At 42.1% G+C, this 19,888-nt stretch overlaps 1 long non-coding RNA gene across 1 annotated transcript; it reads right to left on the bottom strand.

Moving 5' to 3' along the window:
• Positions 1 to 343: 343 nt before the first annotated feature.
• LOC105554095 lies at positions 344 to 19,494 on the bottom strand. The gene is made up of 3 exons (XR_001008275.1): positions 18,870 to 19,494; positions 1,230 to 1,235; positions 344 to 464 (listed from the first exon to the last, which is right to left on the bottom strand). It is a non-coding gene; the product is annotated as an uncharacterized LOC105554095 (long non-coding RNA).
• Positions 19,495 to 19,888: the final 394 nt, after the last annotated feature.

Here is a 19,888-nt window from a genome sequence, read left to right as displayed (position 1 = left end):
GGGAATCTCGCTATGTCACCAGGCTGGAGTGCAGTGGCGATCTCGGCTCAGTGCAACCTCCACCTCCTGGGTTCAAGTGATTCTCCTGTCTCAGCCTCCCGAGTAGCTGGGACTGCAGGCACGCGCCACCATTCCCAGCTAATTATTTTTTATTTTTATTTTTATTTATTTATTTATTTATTTTTAGACGGAGTCTCGCTCTGTCGCCCAGGCTGGAGTGCAGTGGCCGGATCTCAGCTCACTGCAAGCTCCGCCTCCTGGGTTTACGCCATTCTCCTGCCTCAGCCTCCCGAGTAGCTGGGACTACAGGCGCCCGCCACCTCGCCTGGCTAGTTTTTCGTATTTTTTAGTAGAGACGGGGTTTCACTGTGTCAGCCAGGATGGTCTCGATCTCCTGACCTCGTGATCCGCCCGCCTCGGCCTCCCAAAGTGCTGGGATTACAGGCTTGAGCCACCGCGCCCGGCTATTTTTTATTTGTAGTAGAGATGCGGTTTCACCATTTTGGCCAGGCTGGTCTCAAACTCCAGACTTCCAGTAATCTGCCCACCTTAGCCTCCCAAAGTGCTGGGATTACAGGCATGAGCCACCATGCACGGCAAGCAATGGCCATTTCTTTTCATTTTTTTCTAACAGAAAGTTTCAAAGAAATCTCTGGAGCCGGGAATGGTTTTGCGTGCCTGTAGTCCCAGCTACTCAAGAGGCTGAGGTGGGAGGATCACTTCAGCTCAGGAGTTTGAGGTTGCAGTGATTGTACCACTGTACTCCAGCCTGGTCACAGAGAGACCCTGTCTCCAAAAAAAAAAAAAAAAAAAAAAAAAAAAAAAGTTTCTGGTTTGGAAAATGGAAATGGGGGAAGCTGACTTTCATCTTTATAGATTAAAACCTTTCAGTGCAGGTTCTAGGCTTTGGGTTTTTGAGTTTTTGGTTTTTTTTTAGTTCATGGTCATCATCCAATAATTAAAAAAAAAAAAAAACCTGTCATGCTTCTTACAGTATAAACTATATTTACTATATATTGCAGTATAAACTATATCGGCTTTATTATATCTGTATTATTTTCTTTTTTTTCTTTTCTTTTCCTTTTTTTTTTGAGACGGAGTCTCGCTCTGTCGCTCAGGCTGGAATGCAATGGCACGATCTCGGCTCACTGCAACCTCTGCCTCATGGATTCAAATGATTCTCCTGCCTCAGTCTCCTGAGTAGCTGGATTACAAGCAAGCGCTACTACCCCCGGCTAATTTTTGTATTTTTAGTAGAGACAGGGTTTTACCATGTTGGTCAGGCTGGTCTTGAACTCCTGACCTTGTGATCCACCCGCCTTGGCCTCTCAAAGTGCTGAGATTACAGGCATGAACCACCGTGCCTGGCCATCTGTATTATCTTCTAACTCTCTCCTGGCACAAAAATTTCAATTCAGGCACAAAATTTGAGAAGATGGTTTAGGGACAAGGGGATAAAGATTATTCCTTTGTGGATTTCATCAAAACATGTTTTAAAAGTATTGTGCTGTTGGGCTATTTGTTTTTGAGGTGGAGTCATTCTGTTGCCCAGGCTGGAGTGCAGTGGCATGACCTCGGTTCACTGCAACCTCCACCTCCCAGGTTCAAGCGATTCTCCTGCCTCAGCCTCCCAAGTAGCTAAGACTACAGGCACATACCACCACATCTGGCTAATTTTTGTATTTTTAGTAGAGACAGGGTTTCACTATGTTGGTCAGGCTGGTCTCGAACTCCTGACCTCAGGTGATCCGCCCTCCTTGGCCTCCCAAAGTGTTGGGATTACAGGCGTAAGCCACTGTGCCTGGCCAGGCTGTTATTTTTGGAAGCATGATAGTTATATAGACCTAAAGTTTTATGTAAATAAGTAGAATATGTATTTTAGCAGTTAATAGATTTAATTTCATTACCTATTAATGAAATACAGAATGTTCTCAATAGTTATTTTGGCTTCAAATTGGCTTTCTGCCTTCATGATTTCTATTATATTTAACTGACCTAAAACCACCTAGAAAAGACTACATTACAGCTCTAATTTATTGGTTTCAAATCTGAGGTTTTATAAAGGTCTATTTTATGGACAAATAATGTCCACCAAAATAAACTACTTAAAGTCTGGTAAACTTTTTTTTTTGAGATAGGGTTTCATTTTGTCACACAGGCTGGAGTACAAGTGCCGCCATCACTGTTCACTGCAGCCTTGACCTCCTGAGCTCAAGCGATCCTCCCACCTCAACGTTCCAGGTAGCTAGGACTGCGGGTATGCCACCATGCCCTGCTAATTTTTGTATTTTTTATAGAGACCCAGGTCTCACTATGTTGCTCAGGCTGGTCTTGAACTTCTGGGCTCAAGTGATCCTCCTGCTTAGGCCTCCCAAAGTGCTGGGATTACAGGCCTGAGCCACTGTGCCTGACCTAAACATCTTGATCTCAGCATTTTTATTAGTCTGCCTTTAGACTTTTCATTATAAACAGATTCCCTTTTGATTATTTTCAGAAACAGCTTAGTTAGGAAGGAAATATTGGTAGATTCATTCTTGGTTACCAAATTCTATTTGCAGATGATTGAAAAGTAAGAATTTTTTTTTTTTTTTTTTTTGAGATGAAATCTCACTCTGTCGCCAGGCTGGAGTGCAGTGGTGCGATCTTGTCTCACAACCTCTGCCTCCCAGGTTCAAGCCATTCTGCTGCTTCAGCCTGCTGAGTAGCTGGGATTATGGGTGTGTACCACCATGCCCAGCTAATTTTTCTATTTTTAGTAGAAATGGGGTTTTGCCATGTTGTCCAGGCTGGTCTTGAACTCCTGAGCTTGAAGCGATCCACCCACTCTGGCCTCCCAAAGTACTAGCACTACAGGCGCAAGCCACCATGCCTGGGCTAGAAATTTGTTTTTTTCTAATTGAAGAGTAGATGTAAATTGTTTGCCTAGACTGTTTAAAAACATGTTTAAAACAGTACTTCCAGACCAATGATGAGAATGTGTCCTGAAACAGGGATTATTACTGATTTAATTCTGTGCTCCTGAAGTTTATTTTAAAAATAGCATATTATCAAGGAGATAATCCTAGATTGTGTGGGTACAGTGTGTGCATTTCTATATGTATATAGCAGTCATAAAGTAATATTCTGGGCACCACAAATCTAAAAAACTTCCAAGTCATGGAATCATAGTAGAGATGTCAAAGGGAGGGAAAGGGAGAGAAAAGGGTGAACTGAAAAAACCTGATAGTATTATTTCTTCCTGCTCAGGGTTGATAATACAGTAAAAAGAGATTTTTATTACATACAACTAGAAAGGACCAATTAGAGTGTGGAAAAAGTGTTCCTTTGCATAGTCAAATGATAGGCAGGCGAATATAATTTCACCAGAAATTACTATAGCAAGTTTCAATAAAGGACTGCAGAACAATAAGGCCTTGTTAATCCCATACTGGTCTATTCAAACAGTGTGTAATTCAAAGCAATTGCTGCTCCCTGGGCAGGAATTTACAATTGCTACATTTGAAGGGAGGATAATGTGTCATTCCAAGGGGAAATCAGGTTCTGGAAAGGGCCTCCTGGCTGCAGAACTCTATGTGTCCCCAAACAGCTCCACAGCAGGCCAAGTTAAACAGAATAACTGAGAACCACCCTGTGAAGTAACTCTGCTTTGAATTGACCTGTATTTGCTTTGCTCTCTCCTGCCTTTTTGGTGAATGACAAAATGTCCCCAAAGCAAGGAGCAAGAGGGGAAGGCAGAGAAACTCAGACCTGAATAAGCTATTGCTTAGAAAGTGACTGCCCCCACCAGTGCACAGTGGCTCATGCCTGTAATCCCAGCACTTTGGGAGGCCAATGCAGGCAGATCACTTGAGCTCAGGAGGTAGACACCAGCCTAGGCAACATGGTGAAACCCTATTACTACAAAAAATGCAAATATCAGCTGGGCATGCTGGCGCATGCCTGTAGTCCCAGCTACTTGAGGGGTTCTGAGACAGGAGAATTGTTTGAGACCAGGAGGTTGAGCCTGCAGTAAGCCATGTTCACACCACTGCACTCCAGCCTGAGTGAAAAAGTGAGACCCTGTCTCCAAAAAAAAAAAAAAAAAAAGGCAAGAAAAAGAAAAAAGAGACTCCTCCCACTCTACTCGGCAAGGGCATACAACTTCATTCAAGAGAACTGCTGCCTATGTGTACGGACTGTATGTATATTTAATTGATAACGGTGATGAATACAGAGCACCATCCCTGGGCATAGAAACACTGGACAAGAGTCAAACATGAGTCAACTGCAAGAGGAGGCTTGAATCATAATACATTTTGAATAATTATGGTCAATAATCCTTCAGAGAACAACCCTTCAGTTTTATGTTGTCATTTTTGTGCAATTAAATGTGAACAGCTTAAAATTCCATACTTTTTAAAAACTCGGCTTTGAATTCCAATGACTGACTAATCCATGCTCCCAGGGACACCAAGCTATGTCAGTCCTCCAACAACATATTGTGAGGCCATGCTGAGCTGCTAATTCCTGTGGACTAGCTAATTAGGTAAAAAATTAAAATTAAAAAGGAAAAGGCTGGGCATGGTGGCTCATGCCTGTAATCCTAGCAGTTTGGGAGTCTTAGGCAGGGGGATCGCTTGGGCCCAGGAGTTTGAGACCAGCCTGAGCAACAAAGTGAGCCCCTGTCTATACAAAAAACAAAAAATTTAAAAAAAATTAGCATGGTGGCACACACCTGTGATCTGAGCTACATGGGAGGCTGAGGCAGGAGTATTGCCTGAGCCCAGGAATTGAGGCTGCAGTGAGCTGTGTTTGTGCCACTGCACTCCAGCCTGGACAACAGAACAAGACCCCATCGAAAGAAAAAGGAGAGGAGAGGAGGGGAAGGGAGGGGAGGGGAGGGGAGGGGAGAGGGAAAACTCTAGAGGTAAACTCATTATGCAGAACCCACTGGTGTGCTATTTTTGACCTGAGAACTGCCTATTAGGTGCTCAGGAAATAAATAAGAATCTTAGATGCGACATCCCAGCAGATGAGGATTCAAAAGATCTGTCTGGAATTCTGGGCTGCCATAACACGTAGTAACATGCACATAGCATTAAAAGGCTGTGTGGCAGAGGCATTTATTGCTGATCAAACATCCATAGGCTTCCCCATCTATCCCAGTTCATCTGTAGTTTGTTCTGTCCAACTACTGAGACAGAGGTGATATGTGTACCTTCCAGGCTGAAGTATAGGACACATGTGAATTCTCTATGCATTCTCTCCCTCTGCGGCCAAGATGGTGATGGCCCAAGGCTCCAGTGATACAGCTGCAAATGCCAGAGCCTCTATCAATCAGGGTTCTTAAGCAGAATTCCCATCTCCACTTCCCACTCCACCACCAACCTGTATGTGTCATGTAACGAAAACATGAAATAAACTTTTACTGTGTTAAGCCAAGACTCCAGAGCTAATTTGTTACTGCAGCACTGTCTATGCTAGTACAGCTGCTTTTCTAGATCTTTTTGTAGAAAGGGAAACTCCATCTGGAGAAAGGATGATGACCAAGTCACACAGCCCTTACGTGAGCCACCAGGTCACCTTTGCATCATGTGTCCCAAATGTGTTTCCACTCCCTCAGTTGTTGCTGTTCTTTCAGGGAGTGGTGATGTGGGGAAAAGCCCTGGCTGGTTGGGGGTTGGTATCTGACAGTCCCTTTCTGATGATTTCTCTTTATTCACCAACCTCCTCTTGGGATTTCAGGCTTGCTAAACATATGGTACAAATCAGTAAAATTATTCATTGTGGTTTTCATTTGAGTGAGCCAGTTTCCGCTCCTAAGAAGTGTCTTAACAAAACAGGAAGTTTTTCTTGGATCTAGAAATGGAAGTTTGCCTTCTGACATTAGCTGTTACCAACTTCTACAAATCTCTGTTTTCCTACTTCCCTGTCAGAGGGTGGGGCACATAGAGGAGAAAATCTGGATTCGTGTAGTAGAGTTAGGGCTGACTGAGTTGGGGAGTGGGTGGAGTGTAAAATGGCAGCTTGACCAGGCTGGGCCATAGTCACTCATGTGACCTCTTTATCTCTCACCTTTTCCCCAATTTTGACCTTGGGAAAGAGGTATCAAGGAGAGTGTGAAGGACCGAGGAACGCTATGGATACTTAGTGGCCACTCCTCGACAGTAACCCTTCACCTATGTATCCCAGCTGATTTTTTTCAAAACACGTTGCTACGCCTCACTCATTAGGTTCCATTCCATGGGGACAGGGAGCATGTGTGTCTTGTTCTCAATACCTGACACATAGTGGGCATCCAAGAGTACTTAAAGGAATACAGGCGGGAATAATTGATTTTCACAACTACCTTGGGGATCAGAAAAATCAAATGTAACTAATTTCCATTTTACAGATGGAGAAATGGAAACATTAAGATTTTAAGTTTGGGAGGCCGAGGCGGGCAGATCACAAAGTCAGGAGATCAAGACCATCCTGGCCAACATGGTGAAACCCTGTCTCTACTAAAAATAGAAAAAAATTAGCTGGGAGTGGCAGTGCGCATCTGTAGTCCCAGCTACTGAGGAGGCTGAGGCAGAATTGATTGAACCTGGGAGGTGGAGGTTGCAGTGAGCCGAGATCCAGCCACTGTACTCCAGCTTGGCGACAGAGCGAGACTCCATCTCAAAAAAAAAAAAAAAAAAAAAAAAAGATTTTGGGCGGGGTCAGGTGCAGTGGCTCACGCCTGTAATCCCAACAATTTGGGAGACTGAGGTGGGTGGATCACTTAAGGTCAGGAGTTCGAGACCAGCCTGGCCAACATGGTGAAACCTTGTCTCTACTAAAAATATTAAAAAATTAGCCGGGAGTGCTGGCAGGTGCCTGTAATTCCAGCAACTTGGGAGGCTGAGGCAGAATTGCTTGAACCCAGGAGGCAGAGGTTGCAGTGAACTGAGATCGCGCCACTGCACTCCAGCCTAGGTCAGAGCAAGACTGTCTTTAAGAAAAAAAAAAAAAGATTTTAGGTTACTGATTCAGGGTGACACAGGGTCAGTTGGTCAGTGAAGAGGTAAAAGTGAAATCCAATTCTCCCAATTTCTATTTTCTTTCAGTTGTATGACAGGTTAGGTGTAAAATCCTCTCCCCACCTGACATACACAATAGTACTGGCCATTTATCATCATCACCATCATGATGGTGGTGACTGACATTATATAATGTCAATCAGCACCATGAGATTGTGTGTTACACATGTCTACATTAGTTTTAGGAAAGTCTATCAGGAAAGACATCGAAATCCTACCATTATTATCACTGGGTATAGAGTCTCATGATGTTAATTCTTAAGTTCTTATTGATTTGTATTTTCTGTTTTTCCCCCAAGAATAAACATGTACTACCTGTGCTATCCAAAAATAATAGAGGGTGCAAAACAGCCTCTAGTTTTTTTTTTTTTTTTTTTTTTTTCCTTTTTTTGAGACAGGGTCTTGCTCTGTCACCCAGGCTGGAGTGCAGGGGCACAATCTCGGCTCACTGCAACCTCCACCTCCCAGGTTCAAGCAATTCTCCTGAGTAGCTGGGATTACAGGTGCCCACCACCGTGTCCAGCTAATTTTTGTATTTTTAGTAAAGGCGGGCATAAGCCACCGTGCCTGGACAAGCCTCTAGTTTTCAACATGTTCTTTACACAGGGAATTAAACAGGCTTTTAGCCCAGCAATTTGAATATTAATCAGGTATGTTTGGAGGGGTAAGCCACAGGAAGGGAATCCTGGCAGAAATTGCTTATCTTCCAATCTGTACTTTTCTTCTTATATAATGGAATTTTTAGCTGGATACACAGTCACCCAGTTTCCCAGCCTCCCTTGCAGCCAGATATGGTCATAGATGGGAGTATAAGTGATGTATACAACATCCAGATTTTTTTTGGAGACAGGGTCTCACTTTGTCACCCAGGCTGGAGTACGGTGACAAGAACATGGCTCACTGCAGCCTCAGTCTGCTGGGCTCAAGCAATTCTACTGCCTTAGCCCCCCATGTAGCTGGGACTACAGGCACATACCACCATACCTGGGTTATTTTTGTAGAGACAAGGTTTTACCCTGTTGCCCAGGCTGGTCTCAAACTACTGAACTCAAGTGATCTGCCCACCTCAGCCTCCCAAAGTGCTGGGATTATAGGCATGAACAACCGTGCCTGGCCCAGATTGTTAACCTTAAAAAGGAGGAGAGTGTCTTCATCTTCTCCCTTTCTGCTGGAACACAGATGTGAGGGTGGGAGCTGAAGCAGCTATCTTAAGCAGTGAAATGGAAGCCATGTATCGAGGGTGGCAGCACCAAGAGAAGGAAACCAGGCCCCTGACACTACTGAACTGCTACTCAATTTTGGCATCAGTTTGTTACAGTTGTTGAACTCCTATCCTAAGTAATACCAGATCTAAACATTTAGCAGAACAGTGCTCTGACTTCCTAATCAAAAACAAATGTGTTCTTTGGAAAGAATGTACAACTGCATTAGCCAAGCTTTCTTTTGTTTATGGGCACAAGGACCCAATTCTACCTCAGTGATCAAGAATGAGTCCTTAATCCAGGGCATGTTATATAATATGGATGGTAAGGAAACTGCAGAAATTCACTTGGTATTTTCAGCAGATCATGAATGCTTGGGCACTTGGTTTCTGACTCTTTCTGCCCGATTCTAACCACCCCCTCCTCCTACAGACACAATTCAGAATTTGTGCATGTGGTGCAGAGTTTTGTGTAGGAGGGCTGCCTAAATGAGCCTTCTTGCCATCTGGCTTCTTGGGCACTGTGGAGAACTCAAGGCCACATCTGCCACTTAGTGCAAAATCAAATGTATTATTGAGAATTATAATGGTTCACGTATTAACACACAGAATAAGCTGACTGTGGATAAACCATAGGGCAGAAATTTCTTTTTTAAAAAGCAGCTTTAAACAACAAACATTTATTATCTCACAGTTTCTTTGCGTCAGGAATCTGGGGTACAGCTTAGCTAGGTGCCTGTAATTTAGGTTCTCTCACAAGGCTGCAGTCAAGGTATTGGGTTTCCACCTTTTCATCTGAAGGCTCTCCTGGGGGCGAATTCACCTCCATACCCATTCATGTGGCTATGGGAAGGTCTCAAGTCTTCTAGCAAGCAGTAACTTTTTTTTTCCTTTTCTTTTTTTTTTTTTTTTAAAAGACAGGGTCTTGCTCTGTCACCCACGCTGGAGTGCAGTGGCACAATCTTGGCTCACTGTAACCTCTGCCTCCTGGGATCAAGCAATCCTCCTGCCTCAGCCTCCCCAGTAGCTGGGACTACAGGTGCCCATCACTATGCCTGGCTTCTTTGTATTTTTTGTAGAGATGGGATTATAGGTGTGAGGCACTGTGCCTGACCAGCAGCAACTTTTTAATAGGAATTTCGAACTTTCTGGATTCTTAGGAACACAAAATGTACTTACCTTTTGAGTTGAGGTTGGTCACTGGCCAGAGGTTTCAGCCAGTGATTCTGGTCTGTGACCTTCTTGGGTCATGCTGAGCTCCCTTTATACTATATAGACAGAATGTCACAATTTATACAGGAGTTGGCCTCCAGCCCTCTTAACCCAAGTACTTAGCAGCTCTCCTCTATTCATGGAAGTTTGCAACCCATCTAGACTACTTAAAGATTAAAATAATACCTGATTGAATCCTGCATTATATTTCAAAGTTTTGTCTGAGAATTCCCTCACAACTTCTGAGGTCATTCTCTGATACCATGGCCAAGGTACTTGATATTACTTCTTTTTCCCATTTTTCAAATGAGGAATCTGAAAAATCACACAGCAGCATCAGGATTTTTTTTTTTCTAAACTACTTGATATGTGAGTCTAAGGATTTAAACCTTCCTGTCTGAAGCCAAAGCCTATTTTGTTTCCAGGCCTCAGTAAACAGTTGGTCCAGAGGCTGGAAAAGTCATTTGACAGCATTCCAGCCCTGTCAGCATCTTCACTGAGTAGCTTTGTTATTTGCTATAAACAGTTGTAAATTTCCAGAACTGCAGGCACACCCATATTAAAGTGTTCATTACTAAAATGCCTCATAATGCCAAATGCAAATGAACAGTGATTTAGAGTCCCAGTGGAATTCTGTCGCTGGATCTCCTCCACTAGCACAGATAATTGCGAACTGACAAATTTTTCTTAAATGGTATTTTGTCAGATCTCTCAAAGCTGACCCATTCTATCATTTAATGGAACGTCTCAATTGTGGACGAAAGAATGGTTGATGCTGTGCTTTAAGCTACTTTTAAAATGTGAAACCTATTTTGCTAACGGAGAAACGACACTTTTTTTAAATAACAGGACTTCTCTAGGCCCCCAAGTTTTGCTGAAACTCAGGAAACACATATGGACAACTCTCTAGTTATAGTTCTTCCTGTAAGTCTCAGAAACCATAGCTTCTGATTTAGTGCCCCACCGGAACTGCAGACCTTAAAACACAAAAATCCCACTGGGATGAAAGAGACTCATTTGTTTTCAAGTTGTGGCCCTTCCACCCCCTGGGTGGCTCCTCCCCTATGTCTGTGTCTGTGGCTTTGATTTATAATCTTCCACCTCCACAAGCCTTGGCATTTACTAGGATCCTATAAAGAGGTTAAGGTGTAAACCAGGAAGAAGCTTTTAAGGACAAGAGGGAGTTGGGGGTAGGGGCTGGGGTAAGAAGAGAGAGTTAAGGAGAGGAAAAGCAATTTTAAGAGACCACAGGCATAGTGTAAGTGAATAAGCACACGGGCAGGCAAGGCCCTGGCTGATTGAAGGACTGCTGAATGTGGTTTTGCCCGCCAAGGCAGTGCCTTTGGTTCTGTGATACAGCTTCCAGTGGGAGAGCTCCTTGCCCAATGCACTGTAATCAGGATAGCCAGTGTGGAACCCCCTCCTGCTTTGTCAAGGTTTTTTTTTTTTTTTAGATGGAGTCTCGCTCTGTTGCCCAGGCTGGAGTGCAGTGGCCGGATCTCGGCTCACTGCAAGTTCCGCCTCCCGGGTTTACGCCATTCTCCTGCCTCTGCCTCCTGAGTAGCTGGAACTACAGGCGCCCGCCACCTCGCCCGGCTAGTTTTTTGTATTTTTTTAGTACAAACGGGGTTTCACCGTGTTAGCCAGGATGGTCTCCATCTCCTGACCTCGTGATCCGCCCTTCTCGGCCTCCCAAAGTGCTGAGATTACAGGCTTGAGCCACCGCGCCCGGCCTCAAGGTTTTTTATATGCTTGCACAGCCAGCTCTGTGTTCCCAGCTGTAAGGCCTGGGATTTGCAGTTTATCCCCTGGGGGGTAAATAATAGGAGCTGCAACCTTCTGCCAGAAAAGAACTTGCTTCACCAGCTTGGAGGCTCAGTTGATGATGAACGCAAAAAGTTTTCTGGAAAATAAAATGAGATACCCAATGGGCCAACCTTTGAAAACTGTGAGGTGCCAAGTTAATGTGAGTCATCACAGTTCTAATAATTATCAGGGCTAGGTAGGTGGGTTTTCTTGAAAAGGAGGAAGCCTGAGAACTTATGGCTTAGTGCCTGAAGGGAGCTTCACGATATTCCTTGCAGGAATTTCTGGAGACACACAACTCAAAATTTTCCCTTTGGAGTTTCTGATGCAGTGTTGAAGCCACAGGTTCTAGAGACAGACTTGGGTTGGAAGTCTGGCTCTGCCACGTACCTGTATGAATTAGGAAAATTCTCCCCTCTGGAAAGTGGGAATACTCTGTTACTGGATGTGGTTGTGAAAGAATTAATGTATGTAAAATGCTTAGCATAGGGTATAAGCATTAATAGAGGCACAATACATGGTTACCTGTATCATGTACCTCTCATGAGAAAATTGGTCTGGTTTAGCACTGAGGCAATGGAAGGGGAGACAACACTGTGACATGTCTAATATAAAGCACACAAGAAAAATAAGCAATGGTGACATTTATTATATACAGGCCCAACCAAAGATTCCGGGGACTTGGGGTGAGAAGCACCCAATGCTTTCCTCAAGCAACTGGGTTCTTGGAGAGCCCAAGAAGTACTGGTATTAAGTACCAAAGTCTATGTCTGTCAGTGCAGGAAAAGAACTATAGATGGTCATGTAGACTATGTGGAGAGAAGGTATCTCTTGGAATGTGTCTGAGGAAGTAAATTTTAGCTGTACAGCCTATGCAATGCTGAAAATGGGTGAGAATGGATGAGAGCAGGATTCTACAACCTACTATTCTCATTGTCAGTAATGAGTCACAAAAGTCATATAGTGAATACATGAAACACATAGTATAATTATGCTGCTCATTTGCACATGGGTAACACAAATCTTGTCCAGTCTGTTTCGAAGCTATAATCCAAAAAAATGGCCTTCAAGGCTTCTGCCTCAAACAACAGAAAGTCAAATCCAAATACAAATTTTTATACTGAAGTATTATTTTCTATCATTCTTCATCTTGTTTTCTAACCATTTAGCTTGAACATAAATATAAATATTTGTTGTCAGTGTGCAATTATATGCACTGTGAAGGATGCAAAGGAATTTAACATGTTCCTAGACTTCATAATTGGCATCAATTGACTCAGCAAAAGGGAACTAAAGATGAGTAGCAAACCTAGGCCTTCATTCTTTACTTTTTGGTTCCTCTTTAACATTTTCCACTTTCCTACTAGCAGATTCTGACATCTGAGTCAAGATTACTTGTCTTTAATCATATTAGTACTGACTCGATCTATTTATATGTAAGAGCAGCTAGCACTAATCGAGCTTCTACTATGTGCCAGGCGTTCATGTCACAAGCATAGACCATTCAGTTCTCAGAACCCTATTTAGTATTTTTTATCGTTCTCATTTTACAGATGAGAAAATTGAAGCCTATAGATTAAAGAACTACTGTGAGGTCACAGCCTAATGTCTCATGGCTAGGAAATAACATGTAGATGCAAAGAGGGGAGGTGCACTGAGATTTACATTTCTTCTAGCTGCTTGGAGTATTATCAGCTATGCTATGTTATTTTAAGATAATGCACTAGAGGGCGCTAAATACACAAGCTTTAACTGTTTTGATAATACAGTTCCCACAGTGGTAAAAGATATATAATTGGTAATGGATGCAAGCCAAAAAGGCCCTCCCAAAGAATATGATGCAATTTATGATAACTGAGCTGTATTTCTGTCCCCTCAATTAAAAAAACCCCTCATTTTATATTGAGCAATATTTATATTTTGTCTGTAACTTCATATTGATTGCTATTCAAAGTACCTTTCAGTTAGAAGTTTAATTTTTCCTTGTTCTGCCTGCTGAATGACAAAGGGAAAGGGTAGCCTGGATGAAAATAAATTTTAAAAAATTGCACTGAGATACACTGTATCTTTTAACTTTTATTTAGCAAAGTTAAACATACATATATTTTGAAAGAGAAAAAGAGGAACTCACCCAACCCTCATATCCAAGAGCTTAAAATCAAAGGAACTCAAGACCCATCCTCAACTTCAAATGCCAGTCATTATTTTAGAGGTAACTCAGATTTCTAAGTAATGCTTCTGTTTCTCGATTTATCAAATATACATTATGTATTTTGTTTTCGTACATGAGAATTGAGTAGTTAATAGAATACCCATCTCTTATCAGTAACAAAGATTTACACAATAACTTTTGTTTTTCATAATTACAAAAGCAATACATTATCATTGCAGAACATGTTTTTTTTTTAAAAAAAGACAAAAAGTAACAAAACTCTCCATTATCCCAATAGGCAGAGGAAGTTATTACCATTTTAATGCATATCCTTAACATATACATGTAAAAGGTACATATACACATAAAAATATGTTTAACAGAAATTACTTTGTACACAATATTTGATTGAACTATATATGATCTTTGTCTTCTTTCATTTTCATTTTATTGTAGTATAATTTACATAAAATGCATAAAAAACCTAAAAATTTTTACATTATATAGAAATGTATAGTTATATACTCCATGCTCCCTCCCAATCAATGCTGCCTCAAAACGAACTGCTCTTCTAATTTTAGAGCTTAACTCTTCTCATCTCTATCACCACAGATTAGTTGTATTTTTAAGCTTCATGTAAAATTTTCCATGTCAACTTTGAAAACATGACAGTTAAAGTTCTAAGGAATCTGCAGTTCTCCAACTGGTGTGGGAATAAGAGAATTTGACTCCACTGTGAATTGTGGTTACTGATGGTATCACTGAGTCTGTTACGGGCCAACGAGAAACAGTCTGAAGGGCCAAGAATTTATGGCCCTGTAGGGATTGCAGAAAGAAACCAAACCCAAGTTCATAATTCAGCCTGGAAGGAGAAAGTTCTATTACTCAGTATCTCAAGACTAAGCGGATCATAAATGGTGTCACAAGTTTGCATTTTTTTCCCTGTGGAAGATAATAATCTTTTGTATGCTTAATTCGTTATCATCGCCTTATAAATTATCACCAGCACAGATAACTACCACAGTCATCAGTGCAACTTAAAACAACAGAACCAGCATTTCTCACTTGCTGTTTTTTAAAGACACCTCCCATCATCTGCACCTGGTCCCCAAACCAGCTGTCCATGAGCAATGACGAATTAAAACGGGGGTGGGGGAGAAGGGGTGTAGGGCCCAAGAGTTGGGGAGCATTATGGCTTGCTGTCAAGTGGCAGCCTAAGATGCACTTGGGAAGATGTTTCATATCCATTTTCCCTGTGAAATTAAAATTGTGATGCTACCAAACCTTTGCTTGTCCACCATCCTTAAGAGAATACTCATTCAGTACAAAACCCTGCAAAAAGGAGTGAGCCAATTTGAATAAAAGCGAAAACTTCTTAGGAATTAGCAGCCCGAAAGGCTGCTTGAGAGATGGCAAACATATTGAGGAGTTTTCAAACAGCTGCTCTCTGATTACAGGTGGGAAAAGGCCATTCCCATGCCTTCTCCCACGGGCACAGAGAATCAAAGGCACTTTCCATATTTAACACGACTAATATGTCATTGGGCAAAGAGATACTCAATACATCTCCATAGCTTTTCCTTACTTTTACTTAACCTTTATGTCGGATACTTTATGCCTAGTACTGTTCTAAGCGCTTTGCATGCATCATCTCATCAACCTAATAAAGCAGCTCGGATAGATTAACTTTTAAAATCTGGATACAGCTGAGTAAGGTGGCAGAAAAGTTGGAATTCAAATAAAAGCCAGTCCTACAGCAGGGCCATTATTGCCTCCCCTAGCTTGATCACGAAAAATGAGTGGTTCTTCCCTCTGGGCACACAGGACAATGGACATGCGGGCTGCTGTCAGGATTTACCGAAGATGGCCGCTGCGCTGGGCTTGGAGTGTGAGCTGACGGTGTCCCAGACAAAAAAGTCGAGAGTGGCAGCCGACTGCTTTTTTGGAGGCCAAGAGAGGAGAAAAGGGTTAAACGGAAAAGGGCAGTCAAGAGCAAGGGCAAGAATAGGAGAAAAGGAAAGCCCCGACTCCCCTAGCCGCAGAAAGCGCTGGGCGGAAGTGAGCTGGCCTAGGAAGCGCCCTGCGTGGAGGTAGGCCCGCGCGGCGGAAGTGCGTTTCTGAGGCTCCTCCTGTAGACTGCGGAGGACAGACTGAGCTTGCGCGGGGGCCAGCTGTCCTCTCTTCTGATCCCGAAGACAGGATCGGATTATGGTTTGTTGCCGGTTAGCGCGGCCCTGGGGGTTTCCGGTCCCTGGAAACGAATCGCACCCCTGCAGTTTACTGGGCGCTCTTCTGTAACCCGCTTTCCGACCCCGCCCGGGGTATTAAGACCCGGGCAGATAAGGTCCCTCTGTCCCTCCTAGCGGCCGTCTCTCCTAGGCTGGAGGGCGGCGCCCCATATGACGCAGAAGGCGGCTAGGGATACGCCCTGTACCATGCCGGCCAGTCTGGATGCCCTAACGCCAGGCCCCGACTCGCTCTGGCCAGCGGGCATGCGGCGAGTTTGCCCCCGCAGCGCAGCCGCCCACAACTCGCTCTTCCAGAGGAGGAGCTTACGTTCGGACTTGCTTGGTAGTTTACTAGGGCAAAGTACCACCACACCCCGAGCAAGCAAACCTCAGGGAAGGGGCTCCTTCTGTGTAAAGTGATCGGCAGGCCTTGCAGTGGATCTTCGGTATCCATGGTTATATACCAATCATTATCTTGTCTACCTCATTTGGACTGTGCAGAACGAGATGCCAATAATATATCACATCCACAGACGGTAAAACTGGGATACATATAACCTCTTTCTCTTAGTCAGATTGACTTCAAAGGGGGCTGTCAGGGTTTCTTACTAAAGAAACATGCCTCCCCGTGGGTTTTCATCCGAGTCACTTATAAGTGAGCTAGTTTCTCCAACACCAATTGAGTTGGAAACTAGAATAACTGAAACACAACATATTCGCGTCCTGAACAGGGTGCTGAAATAAGTTACCAGCCTCATTACTTACCAGCCTTCTCTCAGAACCCTAACACCCCTTACAAGGGATTTCTAACTAGGAGTCCGTAGATAAAATTTAGAATGTGTGAGCATTATGTAATACAGATGTAAAACACTGAGATGGGATCCACGGGCTTTTTGGGGCTGTCAAAAGGCCCACGGCACAAAAATAGTTAATCTGTATACTTGAGGGAAGAAAGAAGCATCTCTGGAAGTAACTCGTATTAAGCTCTAAGCTCATTCAGGCTTAATTTCTGGGAACTTTTAACAAATGAAGCTTATGGTCCTAGCCAGTAAGAACGACTGCTCACTCCAGAAATCATACTGAGATGTTGCCTTTCCCTATTTTCCACTCTCTACTGGCGCTCAGATGGTTGGTTCTTAGTTATACTTTGGTTTCATAAAATCATCATCAGAAAATGGAGACTTTTCATCAATCACGTCTTAATCTATACTTTGGGGGTGTTTAAAAGATACATTCCTTCTGCACAAAGAACCTGGTTTTTCCATTTCTCTAAAGACTCCTTTCCAGCTATGACCAGGGTTCACAGGATGCTAATGTAATAGCCCATCAACAGTCATTTGAGAGTACCATGTTTGTTTATACTGAACCCACCATGCAGATACTTAACTACTTAGAAATTTTGATAATTGCTAATCCTTTTCTCATTTTTAACTCATTGGCCAGGTGAATTCTCACCGCCCCCCCCGCCCAAATTCTCCTACCTCCAACAATTAAACATCTTCTCATATATATATATAGTTACCTTTAATCATGTAATTCAACAGGAATAGAGAGGACGGGGACTATGAAATCTCGGCTGTGATGCAATTATGTCTGCAGCTCAAAATAGATGTTCTTTTCTCCCTCTCTTTTCTTGCTAGGATTGCACTGTAAATTCAAAGCTCTTTAAAAATCATTGCTCAAATATGCCCCCCTTTATCACTGTTCATGTTAACATCTGCATTCCTAAAAGGCTTTTAAAAATTAAAATACTAATCTGCTCCATACATAAATGAGGCTAACATTACACCATTTTAAAAAGGTGGGAACATTGTCTTCACTGCAATTTCAGCATCTCAAAACATCTTTTCATTACAGTTACACCTTTTCAAAATGTAGGACTGATTTGATGTTGACTTGGTACATTGTCCAGAATCTACAGTAATTCTGATGCAGATTGACTCAATGTCCATATTTTAAGAACCACTGGTTTAATGATGATTCCACTGGTTGGAATCATCTCTTTGGCTGGTCCCAGGGTACACTGAAGGCAATAGGTTGTGTAGAATCAGATGGAAGATACTTATGGAGGCATGAGAGTCACCAAGTGAACCTTTTATGCAAAAGTGCAAACTTGATTTGGAATTTTCAAAGTTCTATTTATTACAAAAAAAAAAAGGAATCCAGCCAAATGAAATGTGCTGGATGGAAAATTGTCTTTCCATAGAAAAACCTGTTTCACAAGTGCTTTGTTATTTGAATATTTAACGTATTCGTATTTCAAGTTTATTAAACCAGTTTAAATGCTCCTCCACCTACTTATGATTAAAACTTTCAACTCTTTATTACCTTGGTTAATGTTGACTAAGGACCTCCATGTTGAGGGAAAAGTGCTGGGATTAAGCAAATTGAACCTCTGCAGGCCCAGACAGGACCCTAATCAAGATATAAGAGGCCAGGTGTGGTGGCTCACACCCATAATCCCAGTTTTGGGTAGCCAAGGTGGAAGAATCGCTGGAGCCCAGGGATGTTGAGGCTGCAATGAGCCTTTATCATGCCACTGTACTCCAGCCTGAGCAACAAAACGAGACCTTGTCTTAAAAGAAAAAACAAAGACCCTGAACTGCAGTCACACTTTCCTAAATACCTAGTAAAATTAGCCGGTTAAATATAGTAAGATGTTCCCCAAAGATTTAAGGCAGATGCTGTTTTATATATATGGCTGTGTCCCTCTGTGACACGAAGTTACAGGGTTCTTTTTACCAGTAGTCTTGTACCCAGTGGGACCTTGCAAATCAGCGTCATATGGTAAAGAACAGAATCTGATCACATTTCCTACTTCCTAAGCAAGTATCAGAATATACTTGCTAAGCTTGTATACTGCCCTCAACTGCTATATTTGTTTTCTTTTCTTCTTTTTTTTTTGTGATAGTGGCGTCAAATGCTAAGTTGTTCTGCATAAGAAGAATTACAAAGACTAGGCAGCTGACAGTGAGAAACAAAAGCTGAGGAGAAACAATACTGCCTACTTAAATTGTTAAGGTAGGTCTTTTTTTTTTCTCTCTTAAATCACACAACCAAAAAGCTTAGGTGATAACTGCAAAGGATTTTGTTGGGGGGAAAAAAGGGGAGGAGTACTTTTGCAATTTAAACATCCTCTGTAATTTCTTCTGTAAAATTATTCATAAAATAAACATTACTCATTAGTGCCTCATGAAGTTCTCCTTTTGGGGAATGTGATTAAACACGCTTTATTTTAAATTTTGGCATAGGAGTCAAAAGCTGCCCAAGGAGGGCAGCTACCTATGGGGTGTGCATACATTCATGACCAATATTTAAGTCCAATATAGCTTTGATAATTGTTCTATAAAATGTTTATGCCTCACTGAAGAGTCTGTCGTTTTAAAAGAAAATCTTTACATTTATTGTATCCAGTTGCCTTTATTAGTAATCCGCCAAGTAAAAAAAGTATTCATAGTAATTAGTGACTCCATTGCATTAGAACTGTAACTTGGTGCCATTTTTGAAGACTGTTTTCCCAACAAGGAGGCATTAACATTTATCCAATTACTTTACTCTCTTTGAATAGCAAGCATGACGTAGGCCTCAGCTCACAGTTTACTTACCTGATTAGCTTCCATTTCTCTTTAAGGATATTAACTATGTGACACTTCTAGTTGGCACAACCAACTACCTAGCACCAGTACGTGAGATTATGTAAAAATCCTACCAGATTATGTACTAAAATAAAGTCAACATGTCTATTTTCTGGTTGCGTGTGTGATTTATCTTTTCTTTCTATGTCACTAAGATATGGGTAAGAGCCCTAAACTCCAAACATTTTTACATGTTAATATAAATTTAATGGTGGCATATTATTCCATCTACTGGCTGGGACATGGTATATATAATTATTTGCCTATTAATCGTTTCTGAATATTTGTATTCTGACTCTTAGCTAAGCTGGCTTCCCTCTTTTCTAAGTACTGACTGAACTGAACCTTTGATGACTAGCAAGGTCTCTGGCTTCCAAGTGCAATTTGAGCACTATTTATTTTTAGAAGTCTTAAGTCCAAACTATTTCCTTTAATTGCTCTTGTCCAGAATACACAACCTTTTTCTATATAGAGCCACATAAGAAATACTTTAGACTTTGCAAGCCAGTCTCCCTCACATATTCCTCTCCTTTTCCCCTTTTAAACTCTTTAAAAAGTCAAACAAAAAAACCTGAAAAACTAGAAGTTTTAAGTTTACTGCCACATGGGTA

The sequence above is a fragment of the Mandrillus leucophaeus genome, unplaced genomic scaffold (genome assembly GCF_000951045.1).
Source record: "Mandrillus leucophaeus isolate KB7577 unplaced genomic scaffold, Mleu.le_1.0 Scaffold627, whole genome shotgun sequence".
In the NCBI taxonomy this organism is placed as follows: domain Eukaryota; kingdom Metazoa; phylum Chordata; class Mammalia; order Primates; family Cercopithecidae; genus Mandrillus; species Mandrillus leucophaeus.
The sequence above is the reverse complement of the archived record's forward strand: the minus strand, read 5'-3'. Positions and strand labels throughout refer to the sequence as shown.